Genomic DNA, 16,307 nt, shown 5'->3' with positions numbered 1-16,307 from the left:
TTCAGTTCGTGGAGACAATATCGAGTCGTAAAGGTGAAATCATTGAGGTGATTGAGGAGATATTTAAGGAGGATAGAGGAAAGGAAAGATAAGAGAAGTTGAAATTTGTCAACCCACACCCCCCTGATTTTTTTTTTTTTTTTTTTTTTTTTTTTTTTTTTTTTTTTTTTTTTTTTTTTTTTTTTTTTTTTGAGTGGGAACTGCACGTAGCGGAACCATAATAGCAGTCATCACTGAGCAAAATCACAAATGATTCTGAGAAATAATGGAACGAAATATACTGATGTGAACAACACAGATTCTTTGTAATGGACACTATGCATTAGGGAATTGGTTCAGAAGAGAGAAGCAGACATTTACGAACACAAACGTAACTTACACCCGTGTTCATCTGGGAATCAAGTTCAAACGTGGTGCCTATGAATGGAAATGAACAAATGCCAAAGCTTAAAGTCTCGAAAAAAAAAAGTTGCATCAAGGATTGAGTGCACAAACCGAACGTCGAGACACAAGAACACCCAAATCACAAGAATGAATTTTCTGTCCTAACAGAGATCACAACGAGATTAATAGTTTCTGCCATAAGGGAGGAAAGCGAGAAAGAGGGGGAGTTCAATTAGATAAGAGAAGAGGTGGTTTTGCTGACCTTATGAACTTCATGAGAATTTAAACAACTTTTTAATGAGGTAGTGCCTCGGCAACTTCTTCTCTTGTACCATAGCTCATAAGAAATGGTGCGTAACTCTGCTCAGTAGGGGTGTCACTAAAGTCCCCAGACATTACATACATATACCAAAGGCTTTTTCCCCCCTTACACGGGAGGTAGCCAAAAAACTAAGGCATAGAAACCACCCCCACTCATTTCATCCCCTACATATTCCACTCCCCTCTACCCTCTTCCCACCCATTTATCTTAGCACCTCCTGGATATTGACCGTATAATACTTAAACAGTCTAAGTAGGCATGGCTGAAAGTGTAATAGAGACCACATTGCTGTATGGAGGCAAGTTGTGGACACTAACTTAGTCCCATAAAAATAGTAACAACACTGGAGGCTGACTACTTAAGAACAAGAATGAAGGAGACTGCGAGACACCATAAGGTCTACACTAGACAGTTCCATGTCCATTACCACCTATTATCCTCATCCATAAAATTATCTAATCTTCTCTTAAAAAATTTCAGCGCTCATTACATGGTTAATAAGTCTATTCCATTCGTTAACCACCCTATTGGTAAACCAGTTCTTGCATATTTCTCTCTTAAACCTAAATTTATACAATTTGAATCCATTACTACGAGTCTTACCCTCTTGTCTTAATAGTATGACCTTGCCTGCATCACCCTTATTAAAGCCCTTGATCCATTTGAATACCTCTATTAGGTCACCACCACCCCCTAGCACTCTCCGTCTTTCAGAGAGTGTAAGTTTAGGTGTTTAAACCTGCCTTCATATAGTAATGTTTTATGCCATTGTATCATTTTGGCCATTCTTCTCTGCACTGATTCTAGTGAATTCATATTCATTCTATAGAACGGAGACTAAAAATGTTCCGCATAGTCAAGGATGGGTCTAACTATCGCTAGAGTGAGTTTAGTAAGTGCCTTTGCACTTTTGTCTGTAACCGTCCTAGCAATAGATCCTAATGCCCTGTTAACCTCACTCCTGGCACTGTTTCCCGAATTTGAGGTCAGGACTCACTAACACTTCTAAGTCCTTTTCTAATTCTATTTTCTTTAATATGACGTTATCTAAGCTATACCCGTTTACTGGGTTGTATAATCCTATGTTTAATAAAGTGCACTTTGAGATATTGAAGCCCATTTGCCATTTCACCGACAATGCAAACAATTATCAAGATCCTTCTGCAGTATCCCAGCGTCTTCCATCGACCTAATAGGGTGTTCTATTTTAGTGTCATCCTCAAACTTACTAACGTCACTATTAATCCCATTGGCCAAGTCGTTTATCAACATAATTAACAAGGGATTCAAAACCGTGCCCGGGGGAACTCCACTAGTAACACTACATCGTTTGGATTTTACACCGTCAATGGTTACCCGCTGTTTTTTGTCAATGATCCATGCTCTAATCCATTCAAACACTTTTCCTCCAATGCCATGGGTTTTGATTTTATTTAGTAGTCGCTGGTGGGGTACCTTGTCGAATGCTTTGCTGAAATCAATGTATATAACATCGCAACTAGCATTGTTATCTGCCATTTTTCCAACATTAGTGTATAAGGATAGATTTTTAGTTATACACGACCTATCCTAAGGGAACCCATTCTGTGAGTCACAAATCAAATTATGCCCCTCGATATAATCCCTGATACTATTTGCCAAAGCTGGACGCGTTCCTCGGTGCGTTCCTAGGTGCGTTCCGCTTTAGTTTAGCTGCGGTTAGCGCTCCCAAAATATTAAAATAATATAGGTGCCGGTATAGTATGTCGCCTACCTTTTGGATGTGGCCTACGAATTTTTTCTATGGTATAGTATGTAGCCTACCGGACTTTTATTTCGGTATGAACCTGTCTCTTAAGCTTTAATAGTTTGGGAACGCTAACAGCGGCCAAACTAAAGCGGAAGGTCCTTAGAAACGCACATAGGAACGCGCCCAGCTCCACTGTTTGCTATTAATCATTTCAGCATCTTACCTATAACTGACGTCAAGCTAATTGGTCTATACACAGTCAGATGAGTAGCGTAAAAAAGTATGAAAGAAGAAATTGAAAAAAGAAAATCACGAAGACGAAATGCATGTAGGGCAAGGATCATCAAAACCTCGATGAGTTGTTGGGGATGTGTACAAAGAACGGAAAGAAGCTGATCCAAGGAATATACGAGATACATGAGAGGAAGGAAGAATGAGTGAACGACGGAGGAAGATTCTGAAAGTGCCTGAAAGCAAAACACGCTAACGCTGAAGGGTCGAAATGGGCTGGGGAACGACAGGAGAGAGTGATGGTAGTGATACATGAAAGACAGGAAGAGAAGGGAAAAGAGGAAGAGGAGGAAGAGGAAGAGGAGGTGGAGAATGAAGAAGAGGAGGAGGAAGAGGAGGGGCGAGTGCGGAACGAAGCGAAATTAAAATCGACAAAATAAAAAGTGAGAAGATGAGATAAGACAAGATTTATCATTATGTCTTAATGCGTCTCTTTTAGGAGGAGAGGAAAAGTTCCGGAGAATGGACAGTCTCATCAGTGTGACGAGGTGGGTGACCATCTGCATAGGGAGATTTGGTTTACTATTGTAATCCAAGGATACAGGGTGTCTTATTAAAATGTACGCACACTTTGAAAGACAGTAAGTGCAGTATTTTTTTTTTACATTAGTACAAGATTAAGGTTTTAAGTTAAAGAATGTAATGAAAAAAATAAAAATAAATTAAAAATAGCCTTTCCCCGTTACTCGTCATGTCATGGAATGAGTACATTTTTCTGAGACACCCTGTATGCATGTATGTATGTATGTATGTATGTATGTATGTATGTATGTATGTATGTATGTATGTATGTACGGTATGTACCATAGATAGGCAGGTAGGTAGGTAGGGAGGTATGTATGTATGTATGTATGTATGTATGTATGTATGTATGTATGTATGTATGTATGTGTGTGTGTGTGTATATGTGTATGTATGTATGTATGTATGTATGTATATGTATACGCGTATAGGTGAATTGGTAAAAAGAAGACAGAATGCTGTATAAACACCAGGAAATAGAGTGGAAGATGGAACGAGAGGGTCAGAACACTGGAAGAGTTATAGTACTCCAAGATCCACAATATATAACCTACAATCAGAATCTACTCGGTTCTGCATGACGAATGAAAAGACTGAATTTATGATAACATGTGCCCAACTGAATTAAACGTGGCATTCCTATGCGACAGCTGCCAACAAAGGAATGCGATGGTGCCTCGGAATTCGAACGATTTTTTCTTTTCATTTTTTCGAGAAAAAATTTCGTCTCGGAATTTAGACTTTGCTTGAAAAATTAATGTAAAGATACCCATATCATACAGAACTGCATTATATATATATAGATGTAGTATTCTAGAAGACTTTGAATTTTTCCTTAGAAAATATCATCCTATTGTTAATGTTCATTTTTTTTCCAAAATCAATTTTTTTTTCAGAATTCGAACGAAAAGATTTAAGTTCGAGTTCCGCGGCACCACTATGTTAAAACGAATTTTTTAAAAATAGATGAATGAATGAAATAATAAACAAATAGATTAATAAATAAACAAAACAGAATAGATAGTGGACAAACAAAATTAAGATGGTGGACATAGAAAATAAAGATGGTGAAAAAAAAATAAAGAGGGTGGACAAAGAAAATAAAGATGGAAAAAAATACGGTGGACATAAAAAATAAAGATGGTGGACAAAGAAAACAAAGATGGTGAACACAGAAAATAAAGATGGTGAAAGAAGAAATAAAGATGGCGGACGAAGAAAATAAAGATGGTGGACAAAGAAAATAAAGATGGACAAAAATAGGTAAAGATGGTGGACATAAAAAATAAAGATGGTGGGCAAAGAAAACAAAGATGGTGAACACAGAAAATCAAGATGGTGAACAAAGAAAAATAAAGATGGCGGACAAAGAAAATAAAGATTGACAAAACATAAAGATGGACATAAGAATAAAGATGGTGGACAAAGACAACAAAAATAGTGAACACAGAAAATAAAGACGGTGGACAAAGAAAACAAAGATGGCGGACAAAGAAAATAAAGATGGACAAAAATAAAGATGGTGGACATAAAAAATAAATATGGTGGACAAAGAAAACAAAGATGGTGAACACAGAAAATAAAGATGGTGAACAAAGAAAAATAAAGATGGCGGACAAGGAAAATGAATATGGTGGACAAAGAAAATAAAGATGGACATAAAAATAAAGATGTTGGGAAAAAAATAGTGAACACAGAAAATAAAGACGGTGGACAAAGAAAACAAAGATGGTGAACACAGAAAATAAAGATGGTGAACAAAGAAGAATAAAGATGGTGGACAAAGAAGAATAAAGATGGTGGACAAAGAAAATAAAGATGGTGGACAAAGAAAATAAAGATGGACAACAATATACTATTCATAGTATATATAAATGATATAGACCATGGACTAAAATCTACTGTTTCCAAATTTGCTGATGATACAAAACTGTGCGGAGTGGCAAATGATCACTCAAACCAATTAGATATTCAAGAAGATTTAGATAAATTACAGCAATGGTCTGAAAAGTGGCTAATGAAATTTAACACAAGTAAATGCAAGGTAATGCACATAGGTAAAAATAACAGCAAGTACGATTACAAGTTATTTGGAAATTCGTTAACAAAAGTGGATAGTGAAAAAGATCTCGGCGTAATTTTCAGTAACGACCTCAAATCATCCAAGCAGTGTATTTCAGCCTCTGAGAAAGCAAATAAGATTCTGGGATTGATTGCGCGATCTTTTGATTTCAAAAGTCCATCACTCATTAACAAGCTATATAAATCGTTAGTTCGTCCACATTTGGAATATGCTGTTTCCGTATGGTCACCGAATCTCATTAAAGACATTGACAGACTGGAAAAAGTACAACGGCGAGCCACAAAACTGATTCCAAATATCAAAAATAAATCATACGAAAATCGACTTAAGCACATGAATCTGTTTTCCCTAAAAAAGCGTAGACTCAGAGGTGACTTGATACAGGTCTTTAAGATTTTAAAGGGAATTGACAACATCAAAAGTGACCAAATTTTCACATTGAATGAGAATCAGACAAGAAACAATGGTCTCAAACTGTCCGGAAATAGATTCAATTTGGAAGTAGGTAGAAACAACTTTGCCAACCGTGTAGTTAATGAATGGAATAAACTTCCTGCACAGGTAGTGCAATGTAGTTCAGTTCGAAGCTTTAAGAATCATTTAGATAAATACCTAAGTAAGATGCTGTAATTATTATAATTTATGTTATATTATTTGTTTTTGTTTTGTTATAATTTGTCTGTCTGATTTTCATTTATTATTAGTTATATGTCAATTTATTATCATTTACTATTTACCTGTTTGTTTGTTATTCAACTATACCAATGCATTTATTTATGTATTTAATTGTTATTTACATTGTTATAGTTTTAATTTATTATTAATATGTTTTTTTTTTTTTTTTTTTTTTGCATCCGACCTAGATATGGATCAAAAGGTCTCCTGTCGGCATGCTTTGCCTTTGTAATCCTTTGTAAAAAACAAAATAAGATGGTGGATAAATAAAACAAAGATGGTGAATACAGAAAACAAAGATGGTGGACATAAAAAATAAAGATGGTGGACAAAGAAAATAAAGATGGTGAACAAAGAAAAATAAAGATGGTGGACAAAGAAAATAAAGATGGTGGACAAAGAAAATAAAGATGGTGGACAAAGAAAATAAAGATGGACAACAAAATTAAGATGGTGGATAAAGAAAACAAAGATGGTGAATACAGAAAACAAAGATGGTGGACATAAAAAATAAAGGTGGTGGACAAAGAAAACAAAGATGGTGAACACAGAAAACAAAGAGGAATAAAGATGGTGGACAAAGAAAAATAAAGATGGTGGACAAAGAAAATAAAGATGGACAAAAAATAAAGATGGTGGACAAAGAAGACAAAGATGGTGAATACAGAAAACAAAGATAGTGGACATAAAAAATAAATGTGGTGGACAAAGAAAACAAAGATGGTGAACACAGAAAATAAAGATGGTGAACAAAGAAAGATAAAGATAGCGGACAACACAAATTCAGCAATCAGCAATCAGCCTTCGCGACGACGGAGTCTCGCTGGACGTCCTGAAATAGCTCACCGTGGACCTTTGGGCAAACAAAACACATCTGCTAAAAAAATTCTTGGGAAATAAAAAAACGGCGTTGCCCGGATTGGGTCGGATTCACAGGAAATCCGAGTTTAGCGAGGATCTTTCGCAGACATCTGAAATTCAGACGCCATCTCTAGAGCCTTCAGTTTGAGTCAGTGACGTATGAAGTTGAATCTCATGCCCAATGAAGAATGCACGTTCACCGTATAATGATAAATAAATAAAGGATTTAATAGATAAATAAATAAACTAATAATGTGAAGAATACATGTTCACCGTGTGATGATAAATGAATACATGAATTAATAGATAAATAAATATCTAGGTACATGAATAAATAAATAAATGAATAAACCAATCAATCAATCTATATATAAATAGATAAATAAATGAAACAAATAAATGAATAAATAGACAAGTAAATAAATCAATTAAAAGATAAATCAACAAATTAATCATAAAATAATCAAATCTGCAGAAAAAAAAAACACCAGAAATATGAATGGCGGAAATCCGAATGTTTTTGTCTATCAAGACATCTTCAGGTTACAAAGAAAACAAAAAAGACAAAAATACGAAAACCGTCGATAACGAGGTGAAGGACTCACAGAAATACTTTAACCAAAGTCTGTGTTGATAGTAATGACGCTCCTGGTGTCCACCATTTTCTCCATTATAAAATCATTCAACCTACATAAATCCAGGTTTGGATTTAGATTATAATCAAAAGTATGTCTGATATGACTGGACTTTACAAATCTTCCATTTATCATTGCCACAGTTCCTATGACGATTGAAGTGTGTAACATGAGCAAGATATGATTTATTCTAATACAGCATTTATGATGATTTATTCCCAATCTTCAAGTATTTACCTGTTTAGCCAATGTAGTATTTCTATAACATTTAAGTGAAATATTGTAAACAAAAATTCCACTGCCTCCTAGGGATATATCTTTTTAACGAAGAGTGTCCTAATTGTGTTTGTTTTCTTAAACAAAAGAAAGAATACCGAATCTACCGGTAATTATTTGGAATGGGAACTATGACTCCATGGTAACTTGCTCAAGGAAACTACCTAGTGTAGGCCTCATGGTCTCTTGCCGTCTCCTTCATTCTTATGTAAATTGGAGATTGGGGTCGATGCGTGAATGTAGCGACGCGTACTCAAGTATATACTCCCAACCAGAGCTGGGCGCGTTCCTCTATGCTTTATTATGTGCGTTCCTCTGTGTCCTGAGCAACCTCCAACCAGTCAGGACACCGAGGAACGCACCTGGGAACGCATATAGGAACGCGCCCAGCTCTGCTCCCAACTTATGTTCATAAACACTTCAGTAATGTTGAATCCATGAAAAGGAGAACTAAAAGGTTCTTATTGCTAGATTTTTTTCTCTAGGCTTACCATAGTAAGACTTCTTAGCCTTTGCAACGTATTCAGAATATTTTAGGTTGGATGCAATATTATAATTTTGTTTCATCTCGTCATTTAAAATATTCCTGGTTACGAATTTTATCAACTCTCGTAAACATGGATGAAAATTTAGTTTAGTATTAAGATGATGATGATGGCAAAAATGGAAATAAACATATTATGACATCAATGGGTTTTCTAAAAGGATCAGACCTAAAATATTTTTCCCTTTTATTCATGAAAGAGAAATGGAAAATGTTATCCCTCGTCCAGTTCTATTTTCATCACCATAATACTTACCTTTCAGTTCAATATACTGTATGTACCATGGCCAACTTGCTTTTTTAATATATTTCGGTTCATTCCACGTTTATTTCCATGTTCACCGTTATGATATTAGATTTTCTGTTTAACATATTGTACATAGCATAGTCAACGTTTTCTTCTCTAATGTTTTGGTAAATTTCTCTACAATCAAAAAATACTGACAAAAAACAGACCTGTGTTCTTTATGATGAGACTTGGATAAAAGATCCTCCTCCTCTTCTTCTTCCTCCTCCTCCTCTTCCTCCTCCTCCTTCTTCTTCAAGAGAGACTTCGAAGGAAGACCCGGAGAGACTTCGCCGTATGCTATATCGAGAAAAGAAAGAGTATAAATTGTCTGTCGCAGGTTGGGATGGCCACGTCTTCTTCCTCCTCATCATTCTCCTCCTCCTCTTCCCTCTCCTCCTCCTCCTCCCCCTCTTCCCTCTCCTCCTCCTTTTCCTCATCTTCCTCTTCCTCCTCCTTTGTTCTAGTCAACACCAGAAGACTTTATTCAACATAAAGAAACCTCTAGGTATTAAAGGACTTGGACACAAATAATTCAACATTGCCTGTAGGGTTGTTTACCACATGCTGTCGTTACGAATGGCCTCTTTGTCAACCGAACAGAAGAAAAGAGAAATAAAGACAGTAAATGGATAAAAGTGTCATTCCTGCAAGCAAGCACCCCCCCCCCCAACCCCGGTAGGGGGGGGTTAGGGGAGGAGGCTTCTGGCGGGGTTTTGACAATGTTCTTCCCTTTCAGGAGTCACAAAGAACCTTAAGGTCGTAAGTTGTGCTTTATAACACTGGAAGTCCACCCTTCAAGGCTTTTCGTTACACGTAGCTAGGGTATATTACCTTAATATTTTTCCTGTATATTTCTTGACATGGAGTAAATGTGTTAAGAAATGTGTCAATAGAATTTAGAGAAAGCCTAGAAAGATAAATGACAGGGGTAATGACTTTGAAAAAATAGAAACGTGAGGTTCCTACATATACATATGTATGTGTATACACATTTATATATATATATATATATATATATATATATATATATGTGTGTGTGTGTGTGTGTGTGTGTGTGTGTGTGTGTGTGTGTGTGTGTGTGTATTTACAACACTGAATGGGTCACAGTGAACAGATTTATATTTATCAACAACAATTCACTTGAGCTAAGTTACTGTCATGTGTTTCGTGCTAGCAAAGGTTCGAGTCCTTAGCTTGACCACGTATCAATTTCTGCATATATGCCTTCTCGAGTTACTCGACTGTGATGGCTTAGAACTAAAGCGAATTGTGGTTGATAAATATATATATATATATATATATATCTATATATATATATATATACATATATATATATATATATGTATATGTATATGTTTATATTTCTTGGGGGGGTGGAGGGTGATCTGAAGCATGCCCGGACGGGCCCGGTTCCCGGTCCCGGGCGGGCGGACGACCTGAAGAACGATGGCGACGCAGTCTATTACACTGCTGGAGCTCTTGTGCCTGAGTTATGCCGGACTAAGAGGATAAAAAACGGGCAACAGTTCAGCCCAGGAGAAAGGAAACGAGGCTTGCATGTGTCACTGTCGATAGTGTGACGCAGTGCCTGCTTGCGCGCCCGCGTACGTGCCTGCTTGCGTGCATATGTATAGCTTGCGCGCGCGTGTGTGTGTGTGTGTGTGTGTGTGTGTGTGTGTGTGTGTGTGTGTGTGTGTGTGTGTGTGTGTGTGTGTGTGTGTGTGTGTGTGCGCGCGCGCACGCGTGCGTGCATGTGATTAGGGCGAAAACAAATGAACAAACGCTATAATGGCAAAATAATCAAATAGATAAATGAATAGAGAAATAACTAAACAAATAATGAATGAAAAAATGAGTAAATTAAACAAATAAATATACAAGTGAATATATAGAGAAATATTTAGATAAATAAATAAATGAATACAGAAATAAATAGACAAATGAACAAATACATAAACAAACAAATAAGTAAAATGAATACACACATAAAGTAATGAAGAAATTAATTAAATAAACAAAGAAACAAATAAACAAAAAAACATTTACTTCGTCTTCCAGGGTCCGTTCATGCGTCCCCCACCTGGGGCAATGCCCCCTCTTCCCCCAAGGGGGATACTAGCACCATCCCCCGGGGTTGGGCATCATCACCCGTGATTGGGCACCATACCCCGGGGCTGCCCGGTGAGCGTTGACCCGCTGCATTTATGCGAACAGAACTACTATTGGCTTGACAATGCGGGGCTGGTGCAATGCTGGTGGCAGCGGTGGTGGTGAAGGGTGGTGAGTGGTGGTGATGAGTGGTGTTAGTACTGGTAGTGATGGTGGGGATTGTACCAGTGGTGGTGATGTTTATAGTGGTGGTCATAATGTAGGTGTAGATGTGGTGGTGATGGTGGTGGTGATAAACCCCGGGGATTTCATCTGTTTGACTATAAATTAATAAATGGGTAAATAAATGGATAAATAGATGAATTAATAGATTGATAAATATATAAACAAATGAATAAACAAATTAATGAATACATAAATATATAACAAACTAATAGATAAATAGAAATAGATTAATGAACAAATAGACAAATGAATAAATAACTAAACAGAAATAGCCACGATAGTCTCCCAAAAGACCACTAAGCTGCCTCTTGATAGAACTACACAACCTCAGTGTGCACTGAATATACACGCCCCAGAATCGCTAACAACACGCAAATACAATACATATATTTACCATTTCATTACCACGACTGTTTAAAATGTATCTACGACAGACGATTTTATTCAGCCGAGAATTTGGACACCCCGGACCTCGTGAGACTAAATTAATAGTTCTTACTGTCGAACTTATCATCAACTTATTCAGAGCCCCGACAAGGGGGGGGGGGCAATGCCCAGGGGTGGCACGTTTTTGGGGGAGCGGCACTTTTGGTGAAAAGAAGGTAAAGCAAATTCCCCCTAATGTACTTTTAATGCATCATTTATTTATCATGAGTTGTGTGTATGAATGATGTGTGTATAAACGTTGTTTTGTGGGTGAATGTTACATGTGAATCGTGCTAGTGACCATCAGATGTGGAAGGTGGTGGTAGTGGTGGTGGTGGTGGGGGGGGGGCACTTAACCCATGTCGGGTCCCTGAACTTGTTAGAGTAGATGTTTGGGATTCTTTCTATTTTTCTCTCTGCCTGCCTTCTCCCCCACCTCGAGACCCCGACCGTTACAAGACAATATGCCTAGTTTCTTTACGTTGTGACTGACAAAAGCGTTGCAAATGGAAGGCTCAAAACTAAAGGTATATTTTTCGAATACATAAATTCATTTTGGCCCGAAAAGAACCTAAATTAGCACAGCATTCGTTTGGTGTAAAAAAAAAAACGAAATCCTGTCTGGGAGGATGAAACATGAGTCACATTCTTCTCTCTCTCTCTTCCTCCCTCCCTCTCTCTCTCTCTCTCTCTCTCTCTCTCTCTCTCTCTCTCTCTCTCTCTCTCTTACAGTCAAGCACACGTTCGAAAAGGCAGACAAGCAAAGAAACTCGCATGCAAACGTATAATACACAACTTGATTTGTATAACCAAGCATACAGTCATTATATACATGTATGTATACAGACCAATAGGCACATGCGTAACAATTCAGAATATATATATATTATATATATATATATGAGCACAATGTATCCTAAGTCCACCTCAATTGTGAGTTTAGGTTTAGTACATATGAGAGTGGGTCGATGTCGCACTGGTTATTACTAACAAGGCATCAACTGAGTCACATATCTGTAAGGTCAGCATCACCCGATAACACTCTTTCAATTGCTTAATGTCCCCACCGGACCACTGTCAGAGCATGAATGCGCTCGCCACTATACATTCATACAAGCACATAACACTTAAAACAACGTGTATCCATACATCCATGCAGCAATGTCCACCCACACATCTATGTGGGAACCTGGCGCACTCGTTTATGTGAAGCAATGACAATCCCATGAACAATGTGATGAACTCAGCATTGCTTAACTGAGGCTGGGACGCCGTCGTTGGACGACTAAAATCGGGAGATTCTGAGTCACGATTTTCCATTTTGAAGGTCCAGCTGACATTGTGATGTAATAGATTAATTAGCGTCTCATCAAGGGTTTCATTACTCTTACGCACTACATACACTTTGAGGACGATTATAAAGAAGGTTTCAATAATATTGTGCATGATATTAGATGCGGGCAGAATAAGTTAGAACACTTGGCGATGCATACACGATTGTATATATGTATATATATATATATATGTGTGTGTGTGTGTGTGTGTGTGTGTGTGTGTGTGTGTGTGTGTGTGTGTGTGTGTGTGTGTGTGTGTGTGTGTGTGTGTGTGTGTGTGTGTGTGTGTGTGTGTGTGTGTGTGTGTGTGTGTGTGTGTGTGTGTGTGTGTGTGTGTGTGTGTGTGTGTGTGTGTGTGTGTTTGTGTGGAGAGAGAGAGAGAGAGAATGAGAGATATAGAGTAGAGAGAATCGATATATTTGTTTTAGTCCATATGCCAGCAGCGTTTTCAAACGTCCCCCAACAAGTTTTCATAAAATGGACAGAAAAATTGACTATTTGGCAATTTTCCCTCGCCACCCACACTCACGGAACGGGAGGCAATAACAATCAGTATCGATTAGAAAGTGCAGTGGGGATTTTTACCTTTTGCGTGTCGAACTTCACTGCCCCATTTTTTATTTTGACCATGCAGTGATTCGTGATCTATAAATCGACACCACTGCATCAAAAAGTTGTGCAAATGGAGATGATATTGAGAAAGTGGAGAAGTGTCGCAAAATTGGGCTTAACAGCTCGGAAACTGTTCGGCAAATCGGCGTGATCGTAGGCCACAGTCCGACGGCTGAGGGACAAAGTTGATGGGAGTTCCCCAAGCTCTCTTGTCGTACATCGAACGTTTCCAAAAAACAATTAAAATACTTATCCTTTCATTGCAGCACTAAGGGTATCCTAAGACAGCTTGATGGGGCTTCCATCCCTCTTTCCATGACAGCGTACCTTCCCTATTCCACATGACCACGAAACTCCATGAAGTACTATATATACATACCTGTGTTGATGTAAAAAAATATGAACCAATATTCTTGACAAACTCAAGACCAAATCTTAACATCTTATGATTGAATGAATCATTCCATTGATGCATATGCTCTACAAAATAGGACTGGACTGTAGTTTACCAGCGTCTCTAGCCTTTTGGACAAGACAGAAACCAACGATTGGTGAAAGCTTCTGGTGGTCTTACGAGATGGACGTCGGAGACAATCCGCTCCCCACTGTTCATGTTAAAAGGCCACCAACACCCTTACTTCTCCAAGATATTTAATGATCAACTTAGATTACCCCTCCTTTACCGATATAAAAAGGTTTAATTAGTGATAAATGTCTCTAATTCTTCTCCTAACAGTAACTGACATAGAAAGACCCATACGGATACAATACATACAACAATCCAATATCTATATACAGGGATTTATGAGAAGGCCTAAGGACCTTTGGTTGTTTCTAGTCAGTGAAGCACGAAATGACAAATATTCTGCAAATCTATCGAAATAAACACCAAACGTTAGGACGGAGCCTTTATTGTATTACCACGACGTTACGACGTTTCGCTTGTTACATCTTTTTCAAGCACACAGTCGTAATACACATGAATGAGATTAAGTAAGAAGAACTGAAGGAACGGGAGGAGGAGGGAGGGAGAGAGGAAGGTAGGGGGAGGGGATTACTGACTATTAGGAAAGGTTAAGGAGAAGGTGGACCAAATGTCCGAGAACAGGAAAGGCTGGGTGAAGGACATTAGCTCACAATCGAGGAACAAAGGGAAGAAGAAGAAAATAAAAAGGGTGGGCAAATGTCTACTGGTGTGTGTGTGGTGGTTGGGGGAGTTGGAGGGTAACTAGGGATGGGTTAAAATTATTTTGCAAACCACGACGTCCAACTGTTAATCGCCAAAACACACCGGGAGACCAAAGAGAAAACCTTTGTACGGGAGAGAACTCACGCTGAGCCTCTCACACAGCGCAATATCCCAACTCCTGCCGGGCGTAACAACATGAATAAGATTAAATATTTGGCGCGTCGAAAATGAAACTCGGGTTTAAACTTCCCCATGCGTAGAATTAATAACAAATCAAAATGTTCAGTAAAATGTACGAGTGAAATCAAAGTGAGATTAAACGTTTGTTTCATTGTATTACACCGTGTTTCATTGCCAGTGCTTCTATTTTTCGGGACAATATGGCGACTAGACTAGAGATTATGATGGGACAATGGAATAAGATGTCAGATATAGTTAACCTAGTAAAGTATGGGGATAGATGTGGGTACGTGATATTGAACTGCGAATGTGTCAATGTGTTACGTCATTAGGTGTGTAAAGTCTAAGGATTCATCATTTGGAAATGATATATATCGTTTGAAGAAGAGAGTGAAGAGATGATGGGGGCACTGACGATAGTTCTCCTAAAATAAGATCCAACTAATTATTATTTCAGGAAAAAGGTAAGAAAGGGTGAAGTGATTGCGAGACAGTGAGTAAATAAATAAATAAATAAGTAAATGAATAATAATAATGATACCAACAATAATAATAACTATAAAAGATATGAGGTACGGTACGTAGAGCGCCCCAGAAAATAATTAAGATATGACAAGACCATGGGAGAAACGAGAACATCCCGGGTCAGTGTACCGTTGCAGTCTCAGTGTAGGCTGTACTAATGTATTGGTGAGAGGAGGGTGAGCATGTGTGATAGTCTCAAGTAGTTAGTCGGGTGTTCCTCACTGTTTTTTTTACACAAATGCCGAAGAACATTTATATATATATACATATATATATATATATACATATATATATATATATATATATATATATATATATATTTATATATACATATATTGATATTTATATATAGATATATACATTTATATTCATATATATATATTTATATTTTTATATATATATTTATATTTATATATATATTTCTATATATTTATATATCTATATTTATATATCTATATTTATATATCTATATTTATATATATATATATATATATATATATATATATTATAATGTACATATGTAACGCGTATTGATTTCACGACTGTTTCAACTAGTAGCTGCTTTTACTATATATAGAACACAACTAAATAGATCAAATAAAATTTGGGGTTCCGGGCCCTTAGGCCCAAGAGCACGACGCCCCCTGACTAGAGAAGATTACCCCAAACGCCGGGTCCTCCCCCTGAGGCGTGGGTCCAATTGAGAGAAATTGGTCCAATCAATTGGACCGATCCTGCTTCATCATGTCTCCGTTTTCCCTCACTTGTATCCCGCGAGGTGTCGGGGACGGGAGGAAGGAGCCGAGTAAAGGCTTGATAACAAAGGGTGATGTAGTGTGTATAGAAAGGCACACAAACAAACAAAACAAATACGACAAAAATAAAAAACGAGTTGTTGAGAGTTCTGTACCAACGCAAACGAAAAAAGAAAAAAGGAAAATATGAACGAGAAGACCAGGAATAGGGAATCTACGCAACTACGGGCGCAGCTATAAATATACGCAGGTTGAGTACTCTGGCATCCGTTAGGTTTATGTAAGTTTGACTCAAGGGAATCTTTGTTGGGACAGGTCAGCGCGGGAGATTACCCCGCCCT

The sequence above is a fragment of the Oratosquilla oratoria genome, chromosome 37 (genome assembly GCF_046742065.1).
Source record: "Oratosquilla oratoria isolate Oo_2021 chromosome 37, ASM4674206v1, whole genome shotgun sequence".
Taxonomy (NCBI): Eukaryota; Metazoa; Arthropoda; class Malacostraca; order Stomatopoda; family Squillidae; genus Oratosquilla; species Oratosquilla oratoria.
Note: the sequence above shows the minus strand (reverse complement) of the source record.